We start from the raw sequence: 18,622 nt of genomic DNA, 5'->3' as shown, positions 1-18,622 counted from the left end.
CCTTGTTGCCTCCATCAGGTGAGGTGGGCTTTAACCAAAGGAAAGAGGAAAGTTGCTCCAGGCTTGGAAAATTTTATAGGGGAGTGTTCAAAATTGAGCACTTGGGAGAGAAAGAAAACATTGCTATAAAAGTTGACTCAGCCAATATTTTCTACATTCTTGCTGCTGTGATTGAAGATATTTGTTTTTAATATAGGTTTCTCCCATTTGTAGTCTGGCTTTCCTGTAGTAAAATCTAAAGGGCAGATCCTCAGCTGATATAAATTGGCTCCACTGAAGTTAATGGAGCCATGCTGGTTTGTACCAGCTGAGGGATCTGGCTTGTGCTGCAGTGCTCCATACCCCCATTATCCTGCCATGATTACGATACTAATTCAGTAAAATGGCTTCACAGTGTAATAAAACCAACCCAGAGCATGGAAGATGAAAGGACTCCCTTCTCCATTTGACCTGGTATTTTTCAACAGAATGTTTTCCCTTATTTTCTCTTTTGTTAGGAAATGCTCTAAACTTTTTGCTTGCTTTCTTGCTTTTTGGCTTCAGCACGAAGGCTGTGTGTGTGCAGAAAGCATGTGGCACATGCAGTGGTGTGATGGGTCAGGGCACAGTGAGCCTCGTGCAAGGGAACGAATTGGTTCTTCAAAGGGCAGGGCTGATCCTGCAGAGCAGCTAAAGCCCTGAGCTAACCTTGACTCCTGAAAAATGGGAGTTATCATACTCCAGGGCAGAGCATTGATCATTTTACTCATTCTCTGCCCTGTGTAGTTTTTCTTGATCTGCCTGTGGTGGAAGACGCAGCCCAAGAAGCTCAATAAAGCTGCATCCACTTCTGTCACAGGGGAAAAAGACATGTTGGTGGCTTTCCTCCTTGTGATCAGCTCTTCAGCCATAGCAGAAAGGTGAGCAGTGGGGAGCAGGACGAGCTGTGCTATCTGGTTGCTTGGAGCTGTTGAAAACCGAAGGGAATAAAGAGACACAGAGATCTGAATAAAGGCAGACAGATGCATGGCTGGATCCCTAGGATGAAATGTTTTGTTTGCCACAGCGCAGCTGAACTGCACAGAGGTTTTGTTCTGAACCAGGAGGGAGTTTCACAGGGATGTTGCTAAATGGAGGCAGTAAATTTAACTTTAAAGGGCCGTGAATGGAGGCTTTTGGCTAAAAGCTGAAGTGCTGTTACTTTTTACTGGGCCTGTTTAACTCCACTTGGAACAGGACAGTGTGTTTGACTTATAAGGCTCCTGGAAGGCTTGGCCTGTGTGTCCTGCTCCTGGCAGAGTAGCAACGAGCCATAAAGGTGAGTGTGTGCCAGCCTGGCCCTTCTGTGCTAAAGGAAATACAAACAGATCTCACCTGTGGCTTAGGGAGAGCTGTGGGTGTAAGTGCTGGGAGCAGGGCTGTGCCATGGCAGCACAGTTTTAACTGTCAGAATAGCTAAAGGGTTCAAAGGCAGTCAAAATGTCCAATGTCCAGAATTGGCAGGTTTGCTTGAATCCTGCTCCCAGACCTGTGCTAATCCTCTAATATCATTGTAATAATCCTGATTCAAAGAAGGGTTTTCTTACCAGCTCATCATTTCGAAACAGTCTGAGCCTTCTTGTAGTATTATCCAATTTAAAACTGTTTAAACCTTCTGCTTCTTTTAGGGAAAAACATGCGTTTTGCACCAAAGTCTGCTCAGAAGCAGCAAAACCTCTCGTGCTCATATCTACTAGTGTCTCGTTGCAAGCAATTTTAAAACATGCCCTGTGTTTGGATTGTGTTTGAGACTCGGTTATTTGTTGTGGGTTTAGCAGACTGCAATCACCCACTTAAGGTGGAACTTGGCCACCTTCATTCCTTTCCTCCCAATGCTAAGGAAGCATCCAAAATTCTTGTATTTGGCACAGGTTGGCAGTGGATGCTGTCCCAGACTGAGAGGACCATTCCTCATGTTGTGTGGTTGTGGTCTGAGTGTCTTGGCAGTGGGAAGCTCTGTTTACCAAGAAAGATGGACCCAAGCTGCCTGGCTGAGGGGACAGGAGCATGCACACAGGCCTTACCTGTGGGGTAAGTGCACCCTTTTCTTGCATTAATTGGAGAAAAGAATTAATGATCTGGAAAGCTCTGCAGAACACAGGTGTCTGTGTCCTTAACCAAGCATTGGTGGCCAAGTGATGGCTGTGCAGAGCCCAGGGAGCCTCTGCGCCCCCAGTGATTGAGCACTGTTCCTGAGAAGGGGAGGCAGAGCTGGAGCAGTGGGTGCGGGCAGCCATCACTAGACCTAATCAGGCAAGGAAAAGCTTTGGAGCATATGGACCCCAATGTGTGGTCCAAGTGCAACAGCTTGGTGAGTGTCCTGCAGGGAGACTTTTACTAGCGCTGCAACAATAATTCATCACTGCCTGAAGGCTTGATGGGTCTGGTACTCCTTGTCTTAATTGACCTCGGCTGGAGACCTGCGTTTCAGTCCAGCTTAGTCACAAAGGACTTGGTCTGTACCTGGGCCTTAAAGAGGATATTTATCAGAAAAATCATATGATTAATGGAACTGAGTGATGTTCGCTTGAGAGTGGATGGGAATTGAATTAACAGAGTAGGGATTTTGGCAGGTGTGAAGTGCTGAGACCGATGATGTCTGGGGGACAGAGCACCCCAAGCCCCACTGTTTTGCAGCCATAGGCTGGGAGCTCAGGGTGGGGGGCTGAGAGAATCTGGGCTTGTATGTGGGTAACACATGGTGTGCAGCTTGTTAAGCCCTCACACCACAGTGCCCAAATTGCCATTGCTGCCAGCCCTCTCAGAAAGGGCAAGGATAAAAAGGAAGCTGATACCCCCAAGTAAATGGTGATGGAGGGGGAAGAACAAGTGAAGAAATAATCAGAAAACTCCCAAAGCTTACTTTCTTGCCTGCTTCTTTTTCCCCACTCTTCTTTCTTTTTCCCTCCATGTCAACACCAAACAAGACAGGACTAAAATTAATGGGGAAAGCAGCAATTAGGTTAGCAAATTAGGTTAGCGGTGCGTTGCAGTGTGCCATGGCTGCCAGGTGTGAGGGGCTCTGGCAGTATATTTATTAATGGCTGTCAGAAAAGTGACACTTTGATGAATGAAGCTGGGTAATCGGCACCCTCCGACAGCGAGCACTGAGAGGCCTCAACATGCTAAACTGCAAAATCAAACCTTTTTTAACCCCCATACAAAAATACAACAACAGAAATCGCTGCAAGAGGAGTGTGTTTTTCCATCAGGGGCTGGAATTCATGTTCTCCCCTAAATACCTCCTTTCTGTAACTTGCTGGGAGGAGTTGTCAGCATGGAAGGTTTTCCCTTTCCTTCAAATATGGGCCTCAAGAGTTTATAAATGCAGGCAGCTTAAAAGTATGTTTTGTTTTGGGTATATATGGCAACCCTATTAAAGGCAAGGGTCCTGTGCTCGTGCTTTTTGGCCTTTGCCCTTTAAACATGATGGTATCAGTAATCTACAGACTGAGATGGTGTGTTAGGTATCGTTTTCTCTTGACTGGTGGTCAGCACTTCTCCTCATTAGTGCCACTGATGTGTGATGTCCAGGAGCCCACGCTGCCTACAGGAAGAGAGAAAATGCAACAATATGTAAGGTTAAATGTGTCAGATGAAACTTCACCTGCAGCACTGTTGCATACTGAAGTTTCCACTCTTGATAACCTCAGCTGTGGGCATCTCCCTTCTGATGAATGTGTGTGTGCTGTGGGACATCAGCTGCCATGCTCCCAAGTGAGCATGGCTATATGGTATAATGGCAGGGTGCATTGCTGGTCACTTGGTGAATGGGAATTCAGAATTACTGGCAAACAAGATGTGAGTTTAGAAGTTCTCTTCAGGAAAAAAAGACCACAACAGAACTGTACTGAAGTTGTTGAGGAGATCAGCCCAGCTGCTGGGATAGCATCTGGATTAAAGATTGCTCTGCAAAATGCTGCACTATGTGAAATATTTCTTCCAAGTTTTCAGGCTTTGCATTGCACGCCGGAGGTAAGTTCTGTGCACTGCTTTGATAGCTCAGCACGGGGTTGCTCAAATCCCCCAATTCCATAGAGAAATTGAATACCTTTCTACAAAATCTTGGTTCTGGGTTTGGCCAGCTAAAAGGACTGTGTAAGTTTTGATTAAAAACATGAGAATCAATGTAAGTCATATCCCAGGCATTCATCTGGTCTTCTAGTTTGAAATGAAGCTGAGTGATCTGTGTGGAGTTACTTGCCAGGATCTGTGGGCTTGTTAAGTTTGAATTGGCTCTTGTAGCAGATCTGAAATTATTCTCTTATGCTTTAATAATTGTATTTAGTTTCCTAATTTGGCCGCTGAGTTTATCAGAAGATAATTGAACTTTTAAAAACATAATCTGATCGGGCTGTAGGAAATACTTTAAAATAAACTTCTTCTGAGACTTTGATCTGTTTTCACGCCCTCTCTCACGAAAGCAGCCTGTCTGCAGGGCTCCAACCTGCTGAGGTGCGTGTTCCTAAACCAGGCAGTTCTTGAGCAGAACCGGGTTGCTCCCTGTATGCAAAGGAAGCCAGCAGCTCCCTGCCAAGACAAACTCTGGCTGCATGGACTGCTCCTGGGTGCAGCCACCTGCCTGCATGCTCTGCCTGGGTGCAAAAATCCCCTTGTAAATGATTCCAGGGAGCAAGAGAAATGGCTCTCAAGTCACTTCAGTTTTTTGATACAACTAAAATTGTTACTTAAAGGTCAGAGTATTGTTTTCTTGTGCACTGAGAAGGGGATCAGTTGCCTTGCATGGAGCTGTGGGCTCAGTTCTCCTGGGCAGTTTGGGTTCCTTGCGAGCTGTGGTTTCAAGTGATGTGAGCTTTCCTGCCTTCTGCTGTTGGCTTCCGTCGAACAGGCATGTTTTCCCTTTTTGGTGAGACTTAACCCAATTCCTGAAGTTCTTATAAGCAGTTCCTGAGTTTTGGGGGTAATGGAGTGTGGTTCTCCAGTTTCAGTGATAGCATGTAGAAGTTTATGGGCCCACTGCAGGCCTGTAAACTCAGGTTTTCCAGGTCCTACATTAGCACATTAACTACTGGGCTGTTTTTCCTGCTCACCTACCTGACTTCCTTCCTGTTTTAAAAAGGATTTGCTGCTTTTCATGTTCTCCATTTTATGAATTTGCAAAGACTTCTGTCATTGTATAAGCATGCACCAAACAGTTTATTTTCACTTACTTCAGTGCTTATGGTTTATATTTACTTCCCATTGACTTGCTCAGGACTCAGCCCAGGGAAGACCTCTGACTTTCCTCTTGGTCTATGACATGGCTGGGAGGCTCCCAGCCCAGCAAGCAATCACTGCACCAAAGCTCAAGGAGTAAGCAAATATAAATGATTGTCCAGGCTGAGCTTGTCTTGGTTTTTAAAGGGGAAACACTGCTTGAAGTTCCCTCTGTGAGTGCCAGGAGGGTGAAATCACCCACTGCTCACTGTGGCTCTGCTGCACAAATGGTCTCTAGGCACCTGCAGTGCTGCCCCTCACAGCTCTGTCCATCCCCTCCATATAGACACGAAGGTTTGTTCATGACTTGTTCCACCTGCACAAGCTATTTTCTGATTCCTTGTCACTGTCAGCTCAGTAGCGCTGTCATTTTCCAGATACGTGGTGTGTAATTAATGAGAATGTCATTTCCAGATTGTTTCAAAAACTAGATTGAGCATCTGAGAAATTATTTCACTCAGTGCCTTAAGATAGCTCGTTCATTCAGAAAGCTATCTTGGCTGCTTGATTTGAGGGGAGTTGTGGAGGGAAGCAGCTGTGCTTATATTATTAAGGACTGCCAGCTTTGAACTCTTCATGCAGATGCAAAGCATGGGTTCACGTGCTGCCAACCAGGCAGCTGGGTGACAGGGCAGGGGAGGGATGTGCCCAAATTGCATCAGCCCTGGCCATGACAGCCTCACGTCTGTGTGTTGTGAGGATGGTCTCCTTGTGGTGGTCTCTGGGGGCAGCAGTTGCATGCTGCAGGGTTGGAGGGATAGGAGGACACATTGTAAGTTGGCTTTGTCCACTCGCTGCCCCTGGGGGCTCACCAGGCTGGGCAGAGGTGTTGGCCAGGATATAAGTATTTTATTAGATCTATTATTTCTTTCATGGGGGCAATAAGTCTGCTTTACGTGAGACCTCGAGTGACTCTGTATGGAGCACAGAGATTGGTTTTAGCCACCTTTGCTCCCCAGGACATTGCTGTCCAAAGCACTGGAAGACTGTGCCCAGGTGCAGGCTCCAGTGATGCATGGCATATAGCCATGGCAAGGGCATCTCCCTTGGGTTCTTACTAAGAGCTGTGTTTGGGGCTCATTTAGGGTTATTCTCTGCCATTTTTCTCCTGAGCAAACATCTCCAACTGTCTCCACTGAGGCTTATATTGCTCTATACTTTAATTTTATTTTGCTGTTTGTAAAATGAGGGGTGAAGGGAAGGACTTTGTCAGCAAATGCTTCTTTGCCTCCTTCCTGCCTCAGTGGGTTAAAGCAGCATTCCCCCAGCTGATAATGCCTTCAGGCATTCCAGCAATGCTTTGCTATGAGCTCTGCAATGCCCCTCATGTCCTACAGGCTGGCCAAGGCTTTGCCTCCGTGTGCTGGGGTGGGTTTGTGTTTCTACGTTTTATATGTTTAATTTTTATATATTTGAAAGTAATTATTGGAAAACAATGAAGTGGTTGCTTCCATCAATTTTCTGTGGTTATTTTATTCCCAATAATCTTCAGGTGCCTCTTGAATGGGTGAGATTTGCACAGAGCTAAGCGTGTGCATGTGTCCGTGTTTTCTGTGATATACGGAGCTCTGGTGCTGCAGCTGCCATTAGTGTTAATGGGCTAAAAACCCCCCACATCAAGCTGAGAATACACTCCTGCTAATTGTGTACCAGCAGTCCCCTGAGACCTCTGTGAGAATGATGCATCCGAGGATAGGCGCTTCCAATGGTAGGTTGCTTTGGGATAAATAAATAAGGGGCTAAAGTTAGATACTGGGTCAGTGCCAGCATTATAACACAGGGAAATCGGCTAACGGCCATGCCAACCTTTATCCTCTTGGTCCTGGCCTGGTCCACTGCTGCACGGTACCATCTTCTGAGCCATACATCACTACTCAGCCTCACCTTGATGTATGATGCCCATAGATCCTTATAGCGGGAGTGCTCTCTGATGTATTGCGCCAATACATCATGGACAGGGATCGCCCAGGTGATGTATTAGTGCCCTGAGAATGTATTACTCAAACGCTGGTATTGTTCAGGGATAAAGCCAAGCCAAGGAGTGGATTCAATTTAATTACAGCGCAGATGATAGTCCAGAGCCAGCAGCACTTTGATGCTGAGATGCTGGCACCCTGTGGAAATATGAGTTGCAACTCTGGTGCTGTTGAGTCACATCGCAGTGTGCCATGAGAGGAGGTGCCGTATTTTAAGGGAATGGTCATTTTTCAGAGAAATATAGGTGGACCATTTCAAGAACTCCATGGAGAGCAATGTGGCTGCGTGTAAGAACTCCTGAGCAGCAGAGGAGGGACGTGGTGGTGCAGGTGAGACACGGGGACCTTTCTGGAAGGCTCTGAATCCAACCTGCTTGCAAATATTTCTGTTGTTTTTGGCAGAATGACATGATGAGAAATTTGGAGAGATGATTCTGTAGTTTCCTTGGATTGTCTTATATAGATGCCATAAAAAAAACACCTGGAGAAAAAACACTCAGGCCATTAAAAGCAGCCCTGATTATTAAGGGTGGGAAAACCACCCAATGATGCAGTCAAAAAAAGATGGAGAGCCAGGAGGAGCAAGATGGCAGCAGTATTTGGCTCATGTTCATCGTTCTATATCTATAAATGAGTGCATTTTCTAACAAAGGTAAATACAGTTTTGCAGATGAGACGCTTTCAGCACAAACAGATGAAGTGACTTGTGCAAGGTCACATAGTGAGCTGGTGGCAGGGCCTGGAAGAGAATCCAACTGATCTGACTCAGTTCTCCTCCGACATCCCTAATTTTGGATGCAGAATGGAGAAGGCTTAGTCTGCCGCACAGGAACAGTGGATGCTCCCAAAAAAGTGAGTTCCTTGCAGAGCTCCTCAGTTGTCCTTCCCTGCCATAGCCATACCTGCAGGTAAAGCAGCACAAATAGTTTTCTGTTAGTTGGCTGCTTAAAATACAAGAGAGAGGCAGTATTATTCAGGAATTCATACTCCTTCTTGCAGCTCCTGAGCTTTCTGAATTTGGAGAAGAGCATGTGGTGATTCTGAGTGTGTTCACAGAATCACAGAATGGGCTGGGGTTGAAAAGGCCCAAAATGCTCATCTAGTTTTAACCCCCCTGCTATGTGCAGGGTCGCCAAGCACCAGACCAGGCTGCCCAGAGCCACATCCAGCCTGGCCTTGATTGCCACAACCTCCTTGGGTTCCTTCAGGGCTCATCCTTATCGTGCTCCAGGACACACACCAATGTCCCTATCTATGTGTGACCTAGGAAGCTGTTGATTCCTTCTCTGTTGTGTGGCCTCCTCCTGTGACTGGTTCATCACCACTTGTCAGCAGAGCCTGTGGTTCACAGTCATCCCTATCGCCCTGTGATAACCATAGTAAACATTTCTATAAACAGAATTTTCTCCTGTCCAAGTCATCTTGCTTACTCAGCTGTTTTATTTTTAATAGAAAGGCATGTTGATGCTAAGCAGATTTTTTTTTCTTCTTCTTCAAATCTCTATTAAACATAAAAAGATGCTGTGTCTGAATAAAAAGAAAAGGTGCCCATTAGATATTTTTAAAGCTTCCAAAAATAGTCTCAAGTCTGCGACAAAGATTATTGAGTGGGAATATTGCAGACATTGGTTCTGCAATGGAGACAGTCATGGCTCCATGCGCTTTTGGCTGGGAGCTACAAGGAGGGAGACTCTTAGGACAAAGACCTCAAAAGGAATGAGTTTACTGAGGGGCTGCTCTTTAGATGGTGAAACCACAGCACTGCACAAGTAGTTCTGCTGGTGATCTCATGTCTCTTTTCCCTTCTGGGTTTGCAACTGCCCTTTGAGGCTGGCATCTCATTGCTGGAATTCAGTCTTTGCTGGAGACCTGCAGCCCCACTGCGAGAAGCACCGCTGTGCAGTACAGGGGTGACAAGGGAAGGCAGTGAGTTCTCTGTCTGGAATTTCTGAGTATAAAGGCAGAAGGAAAATGGACTGCTGATTTTTGCCTTGTAAGCACAATTGATGTTTGACTTGAAAAAAAGTATAACTTGGGTTATTGTTTCTGCCGCTGCACCCTCGGGTCAGAGCACTGCCATATAAGCAGTTGGTTCAGAGCAAGAGGGGAGGCTGAAACTTGGAGGGGAAAGAAGCACATGGGAGTGGAGCTGTCCCAGCAGGGTTCCCAATGCTTTCTTTCTCTCCCATTGTGAAGGCTTTTGTTTCCTTACTTGTGGCAAATGCCAAATCTACCGCTTGTGCTTTAATGCCTGGTAGGGGAGAGGTCTCCAGAGAAACCATGAAAATGGGGAAAGATAAACTGGTGATTATTGAAATGACAAAATATTGCATTGGTGAATGCTGAATGGCTTATATGGAGAAGAGAGCGTTGCAGAATGGAGGGAGCTCTTCTATTGTTTGCACTTAGGAAAAAAAAATAAAGGGATAGTAAATATTCGCCTGCATTGATCACACAGTGAGTAGTTTGCTGTGCCAAAGCAGCCTGCATCAGTGCTCAGGGTTAGTGCTTATTGCAGGTGAATGCAATATGCACATGCAAATGGTGGGTAGTTTGGAGGAGCACAGGTAGTTTTCATCCTGTATGGGCAGACACGAAGGTTGGTTCTGGTGGGCTTTGTTGGCCCTCAAAGCAGAAAAGGAACAAAATGGGACTGAGCAGTGGATAAGGATTTGAGGCTCAGTTCTTATTTCTCCTGTAAATACCATGTATCCCCTCAATAAAACTGATTTATGGCTTTTAGCCATGGTTCCTCACCTGTAAAATTGGGAAAAATACTTCCTTTGTGCCCCATTTATTTACATGGTCATCTCTTCCTATCTAACACCGCGCTTGGTGCAGCGGGGCCTCCTTCCTTTCTCAGCACTCCATGCGGAATTTATATTGCAGCAATCCTTGTAACTATCAGCAAAAGAAAATTACTGCAGACAGGCCTGAGGTCCCAGTGCTTCAGCTCTGCTCTGATAGTGCTGCTGGCTGTGGTTTGGTGGCTGTCCCCTGCCCGTGGCTCTCAGCGTGTACCCACAGCTGTTAGTGTGAATGACAGATTAACAAATGCACAGTGGCTTTGTTCCTCACTGTGCTGCCCCAGTGCCACGCTGGGTCTGCAGTGCAGAGGGATGCATGGCATTGTCTCACCCACTAACACTCTGTCTGGTAACTGGCAAAAGCAATGCTTTTCACCCGTTGCAATGGGTGTGCTGTAGAAAATGAAGACCGTAGGGATGTGAGGGTCTTGTTTAATTTGTTTTATTTCTTAATCCAAGAGTAAGAGAATGCAAAACTTCCAAGCTGAAAGGCTTTGTGCTCTGCTTGCTCCAGGAGATATTAGTGAGGGATCAGCTGGGTTCACCAGTCTCCACAAGGTACCTTTGTTTATGGATGAGGCCATGCAGTTGGGGATCAGAGGTTGTGCATAGCTGCTGTAGAGCACGCTGGGCTGCAAAAAGTCGGGCACCAGAGATTAATTTCTTGGTTTCTTAGAGCCAAGGTTTAATAGCAGACCTGGGGAGGACAGTGATTGAGCTCACAACCAGCAGAATCTATAGTTCAGGTCAAGTGAAAGGAAGGAGCTAAGGGACTCAGCATGCTGCTTGCAGGAGGAATTCTAATGGCTTCATGGTATGGGGTCTGCACAAGGCATACAGGAGCTAGTGCCCGGGCTGCCCCATGAAGCCTGCACAGCCCCGACCCCCTGCTCACTGCCCTGCTCACAGCTGGGCATGAAAAGAATAAATCTGGAAGGGAACAAGAGAAAACAGAAAACGCTGGCAGTTTTTCAGTAGGGAGAATGGTGTGTTTGAGCTGCAGTGGAGAGGGACAGCTTTTGGTTCTAACTTTTTGAGTTGCATACTTCAACAAACAGTGTAAATTTGGCAGGATGAAGGCTGGGTGACCTATTCTGGCTGGATCGATGACTGATTCTGAAGCTGGGATTTAACTCAGCTCTGACATTTCATGCTGCTATTCCATTCCACTTCAGTTTCAAAGTTTTCAGACTTTTTTTTTTTTAAAGATGTGCCCTTTATGTAACTCATTTAATTGTGTCTAACTACATGGTGATTTTTTTCCCCTCCCTACCTTCACAAATGCGATTGGATATACATGTAGATCTTAACTTATAGCATATATTACAGTAGGGGCAAGAGAATCTGCCTTGAGCTTTCATATTTATCCTGAATAAGGCTGTACCAACTGGTTCTGCCTTAAATTCTCTACCTCAAAGTCTCCTGGTGTTCTGTTTTCTCAGGAAGGAAACAGGTTGCACTGAACGCAAACTGCGCGGCATGGATTTACTGGTTAGACACAGATGGGATTCCTCTATCAAAGTACTCTTGTGTTGTCTGCATTCATTACACTCACTAGAAAAGCTATTGACATGACAGCATTCTCCTGTTAGGTTTTTTCCTGCTCTTTTAGAAGTGCCTGTTGGGTTGCAGTGGCCTGAAAATGCAGTGACCAAGATTAGAGGTTTGGACCTTGAGAGCCACAGGAGAGGAGCTTTCAATGTCTTCTGTATTTGTTATGATCAATTCATAGTGACTTGAGTCTGCAAATGAAGACGTTCTTATGAAATGTTTTTGATTTTATGCATTTTGATTCTGGTATTAAGTAGTGTGAGAAAAGCAAATCAGTCTTTTTGTTTGGCTGCTGGTTTAACGTCCAGTTCACATTAGCAGGATGCAAGGAATCTGGATGCTTGTTTGGAAGCCACTTATGAGATGTTCGATTTCCTTCTATGGAAGGAAATACTGGAGAAGACTTCTAATCTTATGATTCAAAGCATGAATCAGTCCCCAGATTGGATCTGTGCCTGCAGCAGTAAAAGGGGCAGATTGTCACAGGGTTGCTGCTTTGTTCTTCTCTGGAGCACCCTGTACAGCTGCTATCAAAGGCAGAAGAGCAGCATCAGTGGAACCTGCTCTGCTCAATGCAAGCTCTGAGTCTGGTGATTTTCAGCAGCATGTCATCTTAAATATATATGTTTTTTCTTTTCTCTTTCTTTATTAGTTTCATGTTCCAGCTGACTTCCTCCAAGAGAGGAACATGCTTTCCCATCAGAACTACGTGAAACACCTGAGTTCATTGGGACTGGAAGAAAACTGTCTCAGAGACAAAGATACACAGCTTCCCTGGATTGCTGGCTATATGCCTGATCTGAGGTCTGTGGTCATTTACTTTGCAATGGATTTTTCACTTTTCATTTGCCTTGTATAGGTATCACCAAATGGTTTATGCTTTCTGCTTTGCACTGTCTTTTTTGGGGGGAAAAACTACACAACAGCTCTGCACACTCCTTGTGCTGATAATCCCTGATGTGGCTGAACTGAAACAACACCTAGCTTGTGCCACTTAGCTGCTGCTGGACAGGACAATGCAGTGATGGTGGTATTTGAGGGAATGATATTCTATCACAAAGGGAATTTGTTACAACCATAATTTTACCAACACAAACGCAGAGAACAGCACTGATCTGAAAAGCCAGAGCCCTGCCTGTGAGTGAGCACAGTCTGCAGATGGAGAGAAGCAACTTTCTGATTTCACTGCTAAACTTCCCCTCCTGAAACCAAAACAGTTTAATCAGTCAGATTCCTGTTTAATGAGTTGCACTGCTGCCTCTAACCAGGACAGTATCTTAGATGATGGAAATAATGGTTTCAGTAAGACTTACTGTGATCTCATTACCCCATAGATGGCCTGTGTACGTTCTTCCCCTGCCTCTACCACTCACCTTCACAAGCAGGACCCCAAGTTTGAGACTGAACCCCTCTGGCTGTGTGAGCTGCCACATGAAGGTGCTTTCCTGCACACTGTCCTCTAGTTGCTGCCATCAAGCAGTTGGTAAAGTCTGCAGCTTGCGGACAACTTTTCTTGCCAACCATACATTACAGAGGGCTAATTGTAAAAGTGGTGCACCTGCTGGCTCCCTTGGTGGCTGGAGCCAACAGGAAAAAAAAAAAAAAAAAAAAAAATAAAAAGTAATAGTAATTTATTAATGATCAAGTCACAAATAGTAATGAAAACAATAGGAGCATCTGAAGGAAGCGCTGCCGGGGGCAGAGGTGCAGGTGCTCTGTGCCCTGAGCAGGCTTGTCGGCATTTTTATAAAGCTACTTTACAACCCTTATCAATTTCCTACTGCTTTCTGTGTACCCCCTGCCCCTTTGCAAATGTTTTGCCTGCACGACAGGCTCAGCATTTCTTGTTGTAGGTGATAAAATAGCTGTCACCCTGTGGAGGGAGAAAAGAGGCAAATAAAATAAAATCAAATAAAAATGTTAGGTCCAGGGAAACAAAGCAGAGGAAGCAAAGCATTTCGGAGCAAACAGATGAGTTCTAAGGGAGACGCTGAGTCGGCACAGGGAGAGCGATGATGGGAGCTGAGCTGAGGAATGGGGAAAGATTGGGGATAGCAAGAGCTGGAGGGCGAGGGTGGCTCTGCTGAAAGTGAGGCAGGGCTTTGTGCATGGCCCTGGGTTTCAAAGGAGACTGTATGTACAGCCAGCGCCATCCATGAGGAGTTTGGGATCTGAAAATCCCAGCCGTAGTCTGAATAACTGCACTGCATTGGCAAGGTGAGAATTTGTTTAAGTAAGGAGAACAGAAGGCATATGAGCAACACCAGTTCAGGTGACATCCCCATACCAGGTGTCTTAAGTAGACATGGTAGAGATTAAGTAGACATTAAGTAAAGATGGTCGTGCTGTATCTCAAAATACAGTTTCTATATCCATATCAGAATCCATGCTAGAGCTGATAGAAGGCAGATAGAGCAGACACCAACCAGCCCAGTGTTGTTCTTTGAGCCGTAGGTAGGGTCTGCAGTGCTCCTTAGGGGTATATCTGCTAATGTAATATAGCAGTTTAATTCAGCTTGCAACAAAATAAAGCTGAACTAAGTGGAAAACTCTAGAGCTGCGATGGCTTAATTGCTCATACATGAGTCTTTACTATGCAATTTGGAAACTTTAGGCCGTGGGAACTTGCTTCTGTGTTCTTGAGCCCATGAACTGCCTTAGTCTGTGGGTCTAACAACAATCAGCTCATAAAATGCTGTGAGTGCAGATTTCAGAGGTCAGCCTGAGTCCGTACCCAATCCATGTGGCTCCTGTGCCCTGCATTCGGCTCTCCAACGAGGTCAGTGAGCTGTCGAGCACACAGTCAGTGCTCTTTAAGCTACTGTGAATCTACCCCTGCTTTCTCTTTTCCCTTTTCTCATTCTCTCCTTGCTCTCACACACCCCCAAATCACAAACCCTCACACCAATGCCAGAAGCCTCTGAGGCTGTCGTAAGCCTGCAGTTATCTGCATTAGGAACAAAGCTGCCATTTTTAAAGCTTTTATGCTTTTTATTCTTAACTCCACAGGACCCAGGAATCTTTTCCTGAAGTTAATGTGAATTCAGGGGGTGCGTGTTTTAAGAACTGAGCTGGGTCCTGTAAAAGAGGTAAGAACCAGCAGTTTGCAATGCTAATTATTGCCCGGTGATTTGAGGGGACCTGCACAACGTGCTAACGTGCCTATGATGACACGCAGCATGATACATGGGGAAAGGTGAAGGCAAGGCTCGTATATCCCCATAACACTGAAGGCATATTTCCCTCTCTAATAACTTACAAACAGTCACCATTTGCTGTCTGCAAAATTAAACTCTCATCTCCTCCAGCCTGCTGATCTGGTGCACAGATATAGGATTTTAAGCTTCTCTATTGAAAAATGTCCCTGCAAAGCTGTCCATCAGAACTCCCGCTGCTTTCCAGAGAGTATTATTAATAAGTTCTTCCTATCAGAAATGGGACCCTTTTAGAGCTCAGATAAGGTTTTTTTCCCTGTTAACCCACTGGGCTGCTTGGCTGTGGACAAATGCCATGATGAATGACGGGTCAAGGATGGAGCAGGCTGATTTCTCTCTGAGCCTGACCTTGTCTCTGGTGTGACATCTGAAATGACAGGTGCATTAAAAAGTTATTTATGTAGGGGAGCTGCGATGCATTGTACCCTTTGCAAGGTAGCACCCAGTTTTGCAAGAGTATTAGAATAAAGGCTGCCTCTGTGTCTGCTGCCTCTTGTACTGCTGGCTTTCTGTAAGCAGCTGCTGTGAAAGCAAGAGGAGAAGCACGGAGCGTTTTTTAGTGCACAGAGGATGCTCTGGAAACTGAAAGGCAAAAAAGGGAGCAGGATCTGAGAGCAGCAGCAGCAGACAGCTTCCCAGCAAATCACCTGCGTGCCTGCAGATTACTTGCCTGGAACAGCAGTAATCAGCTCTGGAAATGCACCTGAAGGGTTCTGGGCTGTTGAAGGGCCAATGTTGTGAATAAAATGCAGCACTGAGGATTAAATGATTTCTACTGTTCAGCTCTTTATGGCCTCAGTGCACTTGTAAGACTTTCTCTGTTGAATCTCAGACTCTTTGTGAGTAGTTGTGCTGTGGCTCCCTTCTGTCTTTACTGTTGCTGAAATTAAAGGGACACTTCTGGCTTTGTCCTTCTTTCTGTAGGACACATAAGTGGAACTGTAACCATCCTGTGAACAGTCACTTCATTCTGGGAGATGAATAGTTGCTGAATGGCAAGAGATCGCAGCCTAAATCTCCAGAAAAATGCATGCAAACCCTATCAGGTTTCTATTGTCATCTGCCTGACATTGTGCTCCAAGTAGGAAATAGGAAAGGCAATAGGAAAGCTGCCTGTGTTTTGAAATCCAGAGCTTTCTCTGGACAAATAACACACTTGCTGTTGCATGGCCAAATGAGGACACAACATCCTATGGCACAGATTAAGTTGTAGAGCAGGGTTCATGGAAGAGCCCATGTGCAGTGATTTCTGCATCCTTCTGAGTGCTGATCAGATTAATGAGGACCACAGAAACATTGGAAAACTGTCGTAGTGACACATCAGTATCCTGTTAGCTTCAACAGAATTACAGCATTTGATATCAGCTCTTCCTTCCTTGCTGTTTCTCCACCCCTCCAAAACACCCCCTGAAACACTTGCAGGAGAAATTGTAAAACACATGTAACAGCTTATTTTGTATGATGGGACTGTTAGAAGAGCTGCATGTTGGTGTGCGTCCAACTCACATTAACTTCAGTTTTGGGCTGCAGCCATACGCGAGTGACTTTGCAAGTCTTTTCTGACTGTCCAATTAAAGTTGATGCGTGCAGTAAATCTGCAGTATCCAAACAGTATTTGATCTCTCCATTTTGGATCAGTGGTTGGGTCTGGGAAGTGGATGAAGCTTGCCTGAAGGCAGCATCTGCAAGTTGTTTTTTTTCATCAGAAAAATGAATGGTCTGGTATAATGAATGATTTTGTATAATATCAAAGAAAGAGAGTATCAGCTGTGCACATCATATGCAGTATTGATTGCAAGTACGCTCATTAATTTGTGTGGTACAGGAAATTCCAGCCAAGGTTAGGAGAGCTTTGCTCTGTAGTGGAGCTGTGACTCCTATTGCCTTCAAAGAGATTTGAATCAGGTTGCAAACAACCAAAATTCATACTTCAGTTATTTCGCTATAGAAGTGTGTTGTCACAGACGACTTTGTAGACTTCTGGTAGAACAGCAAGGAAAAATGGAAATGTCCTGTCCCTGTTTGAGCCTGCTTAAGGGTTTGATCTGTACAGTTTCGGTGCTCTGGGCAAATGTAGGATGCATGGTGGAACTCTGTTCTCATTGTAGCACAACAAAAGAGAGGAGCTGGGGAGGGGAGGGAGAAGGTATGTTTTCCACCATGGCCTGTTTAAAACATTATGAGCTACCTCTCTTCCATCATGAGTCGTGGTTTAAAGCTACTGCCCAGGGGCATAAAAATCAACTCCTAACAACTTCCAGTGGGACCACTATTCCATCAGTGCTCCCATCAAATGTTGACTCCATGATTAATATTCACCCTCTTTCTTCGTTAATCATCAGTCTTCATTCATTTCTTTGTAACTTCCTGCTGACAGGGGCACTGTTCATACAGCAGCTGGTAGGGAAAACAGAACGAGCTGAACTGCTGCACGCAAGCTGTGAAGGGAAAAAGCCACAACAGTGCATTGTGTCAGCTCAAAATGATTCCTACGGATGCAGCTTTTTCTTTTCTCCTTGCCCTATATGCTCAATTTTCAATAGACGTTGTGAGGCAGGACCTTCAAACAATCTGTGGTTACTATCGCACTGCTTTACCTTGAGTGCCATTGGCACTTGGTAATTTAGAGCAGGAACTCTGTTGATGAAGAGTGAACTGTCAAAATTTGGCTTGTCAAATAAAATCTGTGTACAATCCTAAAATAGACAGTTTTGCAATTAACGCTTGCACTGTGATTTGCCAACAGGAAGCCCACTCCCAGCTTTGCCACAGCCCTCCTGAAGACCTTGTGTGTGAGACCAAACCTCTTCCCCATTGCCCAGCCTATGAGCTGAGAAGAGCTGCTGATTTCTCTATCATTCTGACTCTTTGGGCAGCTAATATTGCCCTTCTGCAGCACAGGGATCCTGTCCAAGATGCTCAAGGGGTACAAGCTCTGCACCAAGGCAATACTATTCTGCACAGCCAAGGAAGTTACTTCTTCCTCCCACTAATTTATTCCCCAAAAAGCTGCAGTAGATGCTGCCACGTTTACAAGTACACAGATATTTGCTCTCAGTGCCAGTCAATGAATGCTGCAGCTATGCAGTGTAACTGGAACACCATTGAAGATAATTCCATTTACTTGTGTGAGGGGCCCAATAATTAAATTTGGACATTATTCCTTTAATTACTACAATTTCGGATCACGGTTAGTATTCTTCTAAACTGATGTGATTTCATGCTAAATGTAGGATGCAAGTCTGTCCTTGCTCAGACCCCTCAGCATTCTGGAGTAAGATCCTGCACTGTTGGTTTTTGCAGACCTACAATATGACGTAGCTCCTGGTGCAGGAAAAAAGCATTGGATGGTTCAAGCCTTGTGATACTTCACTGACAAGCTGTGCTGTTTTTTTAAGCCCTGTGCTATGCTTGTTCTTCATGCTAAATGGTGTTTTGATCATTTGTATTATAATAATTCATACTAATTAATTTGTAATTCCTAAATTAAGTGCACATGGGTTTCAAGCAGAGAGGTTACACTCAGGTTAACTATTGATTTTGGTCTTTGCTGTGAAGAAATTTAGATCTCGTGTCTGTCAGATTTAAGACAGCCATCTTGACATCTATTAAGAGAGAGATACAGTTAAGAATCAGATTTTGTGCCTGAAAATATGCTTGCCTGGTGACTTTTGGGATCTGTTCTGCACACAGTACTGCATTCCTTAAGGCACCAACTGCTATACGTGCTGCAATGCCACTCAGCAGTGAATTGGTGCTCTTGCAGATGCTGATATTATTAATGTCTTCTCAAAGAAACTGTGATTTTAAGAAAATCCAAGTTGAGTAGAGTCTCTAT

General features: G+C 45.0%; 2 long non-coding RNA genes across 2 annotated transcripts; both read left to right on the top strand.

Moving 5' to 3' along the window:
• Positions 1-358: 358 nt before the first annotated feature.
• LOC146755476 (uncharacterized) lies at positions 359-12,350 on the top strand. Its single transcript, XR_014938070.1, has 4 exons — positions 359-453; positions 766-899; positions 1,890-2,049; positions 12,222-12,350. It is a non-coding gene; the product is annotated as an uncharacterized LOC146755476 (long non-coding RNA).
• A 2,226-nt stretch (positions 12,351-14,576) lies between these two features.
• LOC146755475 (uncharacterized) lies at positions 14,577-18,328 on the top strand. Its single transcript, XR_014938046.1, has 2 exons — positions 14,577-14,658; positions 17,531-18,328. It is a non-coding gene; the product is annotated as an uncharacterized LOC146755475 (long non-coding RNA).
• The last annotated feature ends 294 nt before the right edge of the window (positions 18,329-18,622 follow it).

The sequence above is a fragment of the Coturnix japonica genome, chromosome 32 (genome assembly GCF_054131305.1).
Source record: "Coturnix japonica strain WE chromosome 32, WE-NBRP24, whole genome shotgun sequence".
In the NCBI taxonomy this organism is placed as follows: domain Eukaryota; kingdom Metazoa; phylum Chordata; class Aves; order Galliformes; family Phasianidae; genus Coturnix; species Coturnix japonica.
Note: the sequence above shows the minus strand (reverse complement) of the source record. Positions and strands in the feature narration are given on the sequence as shown.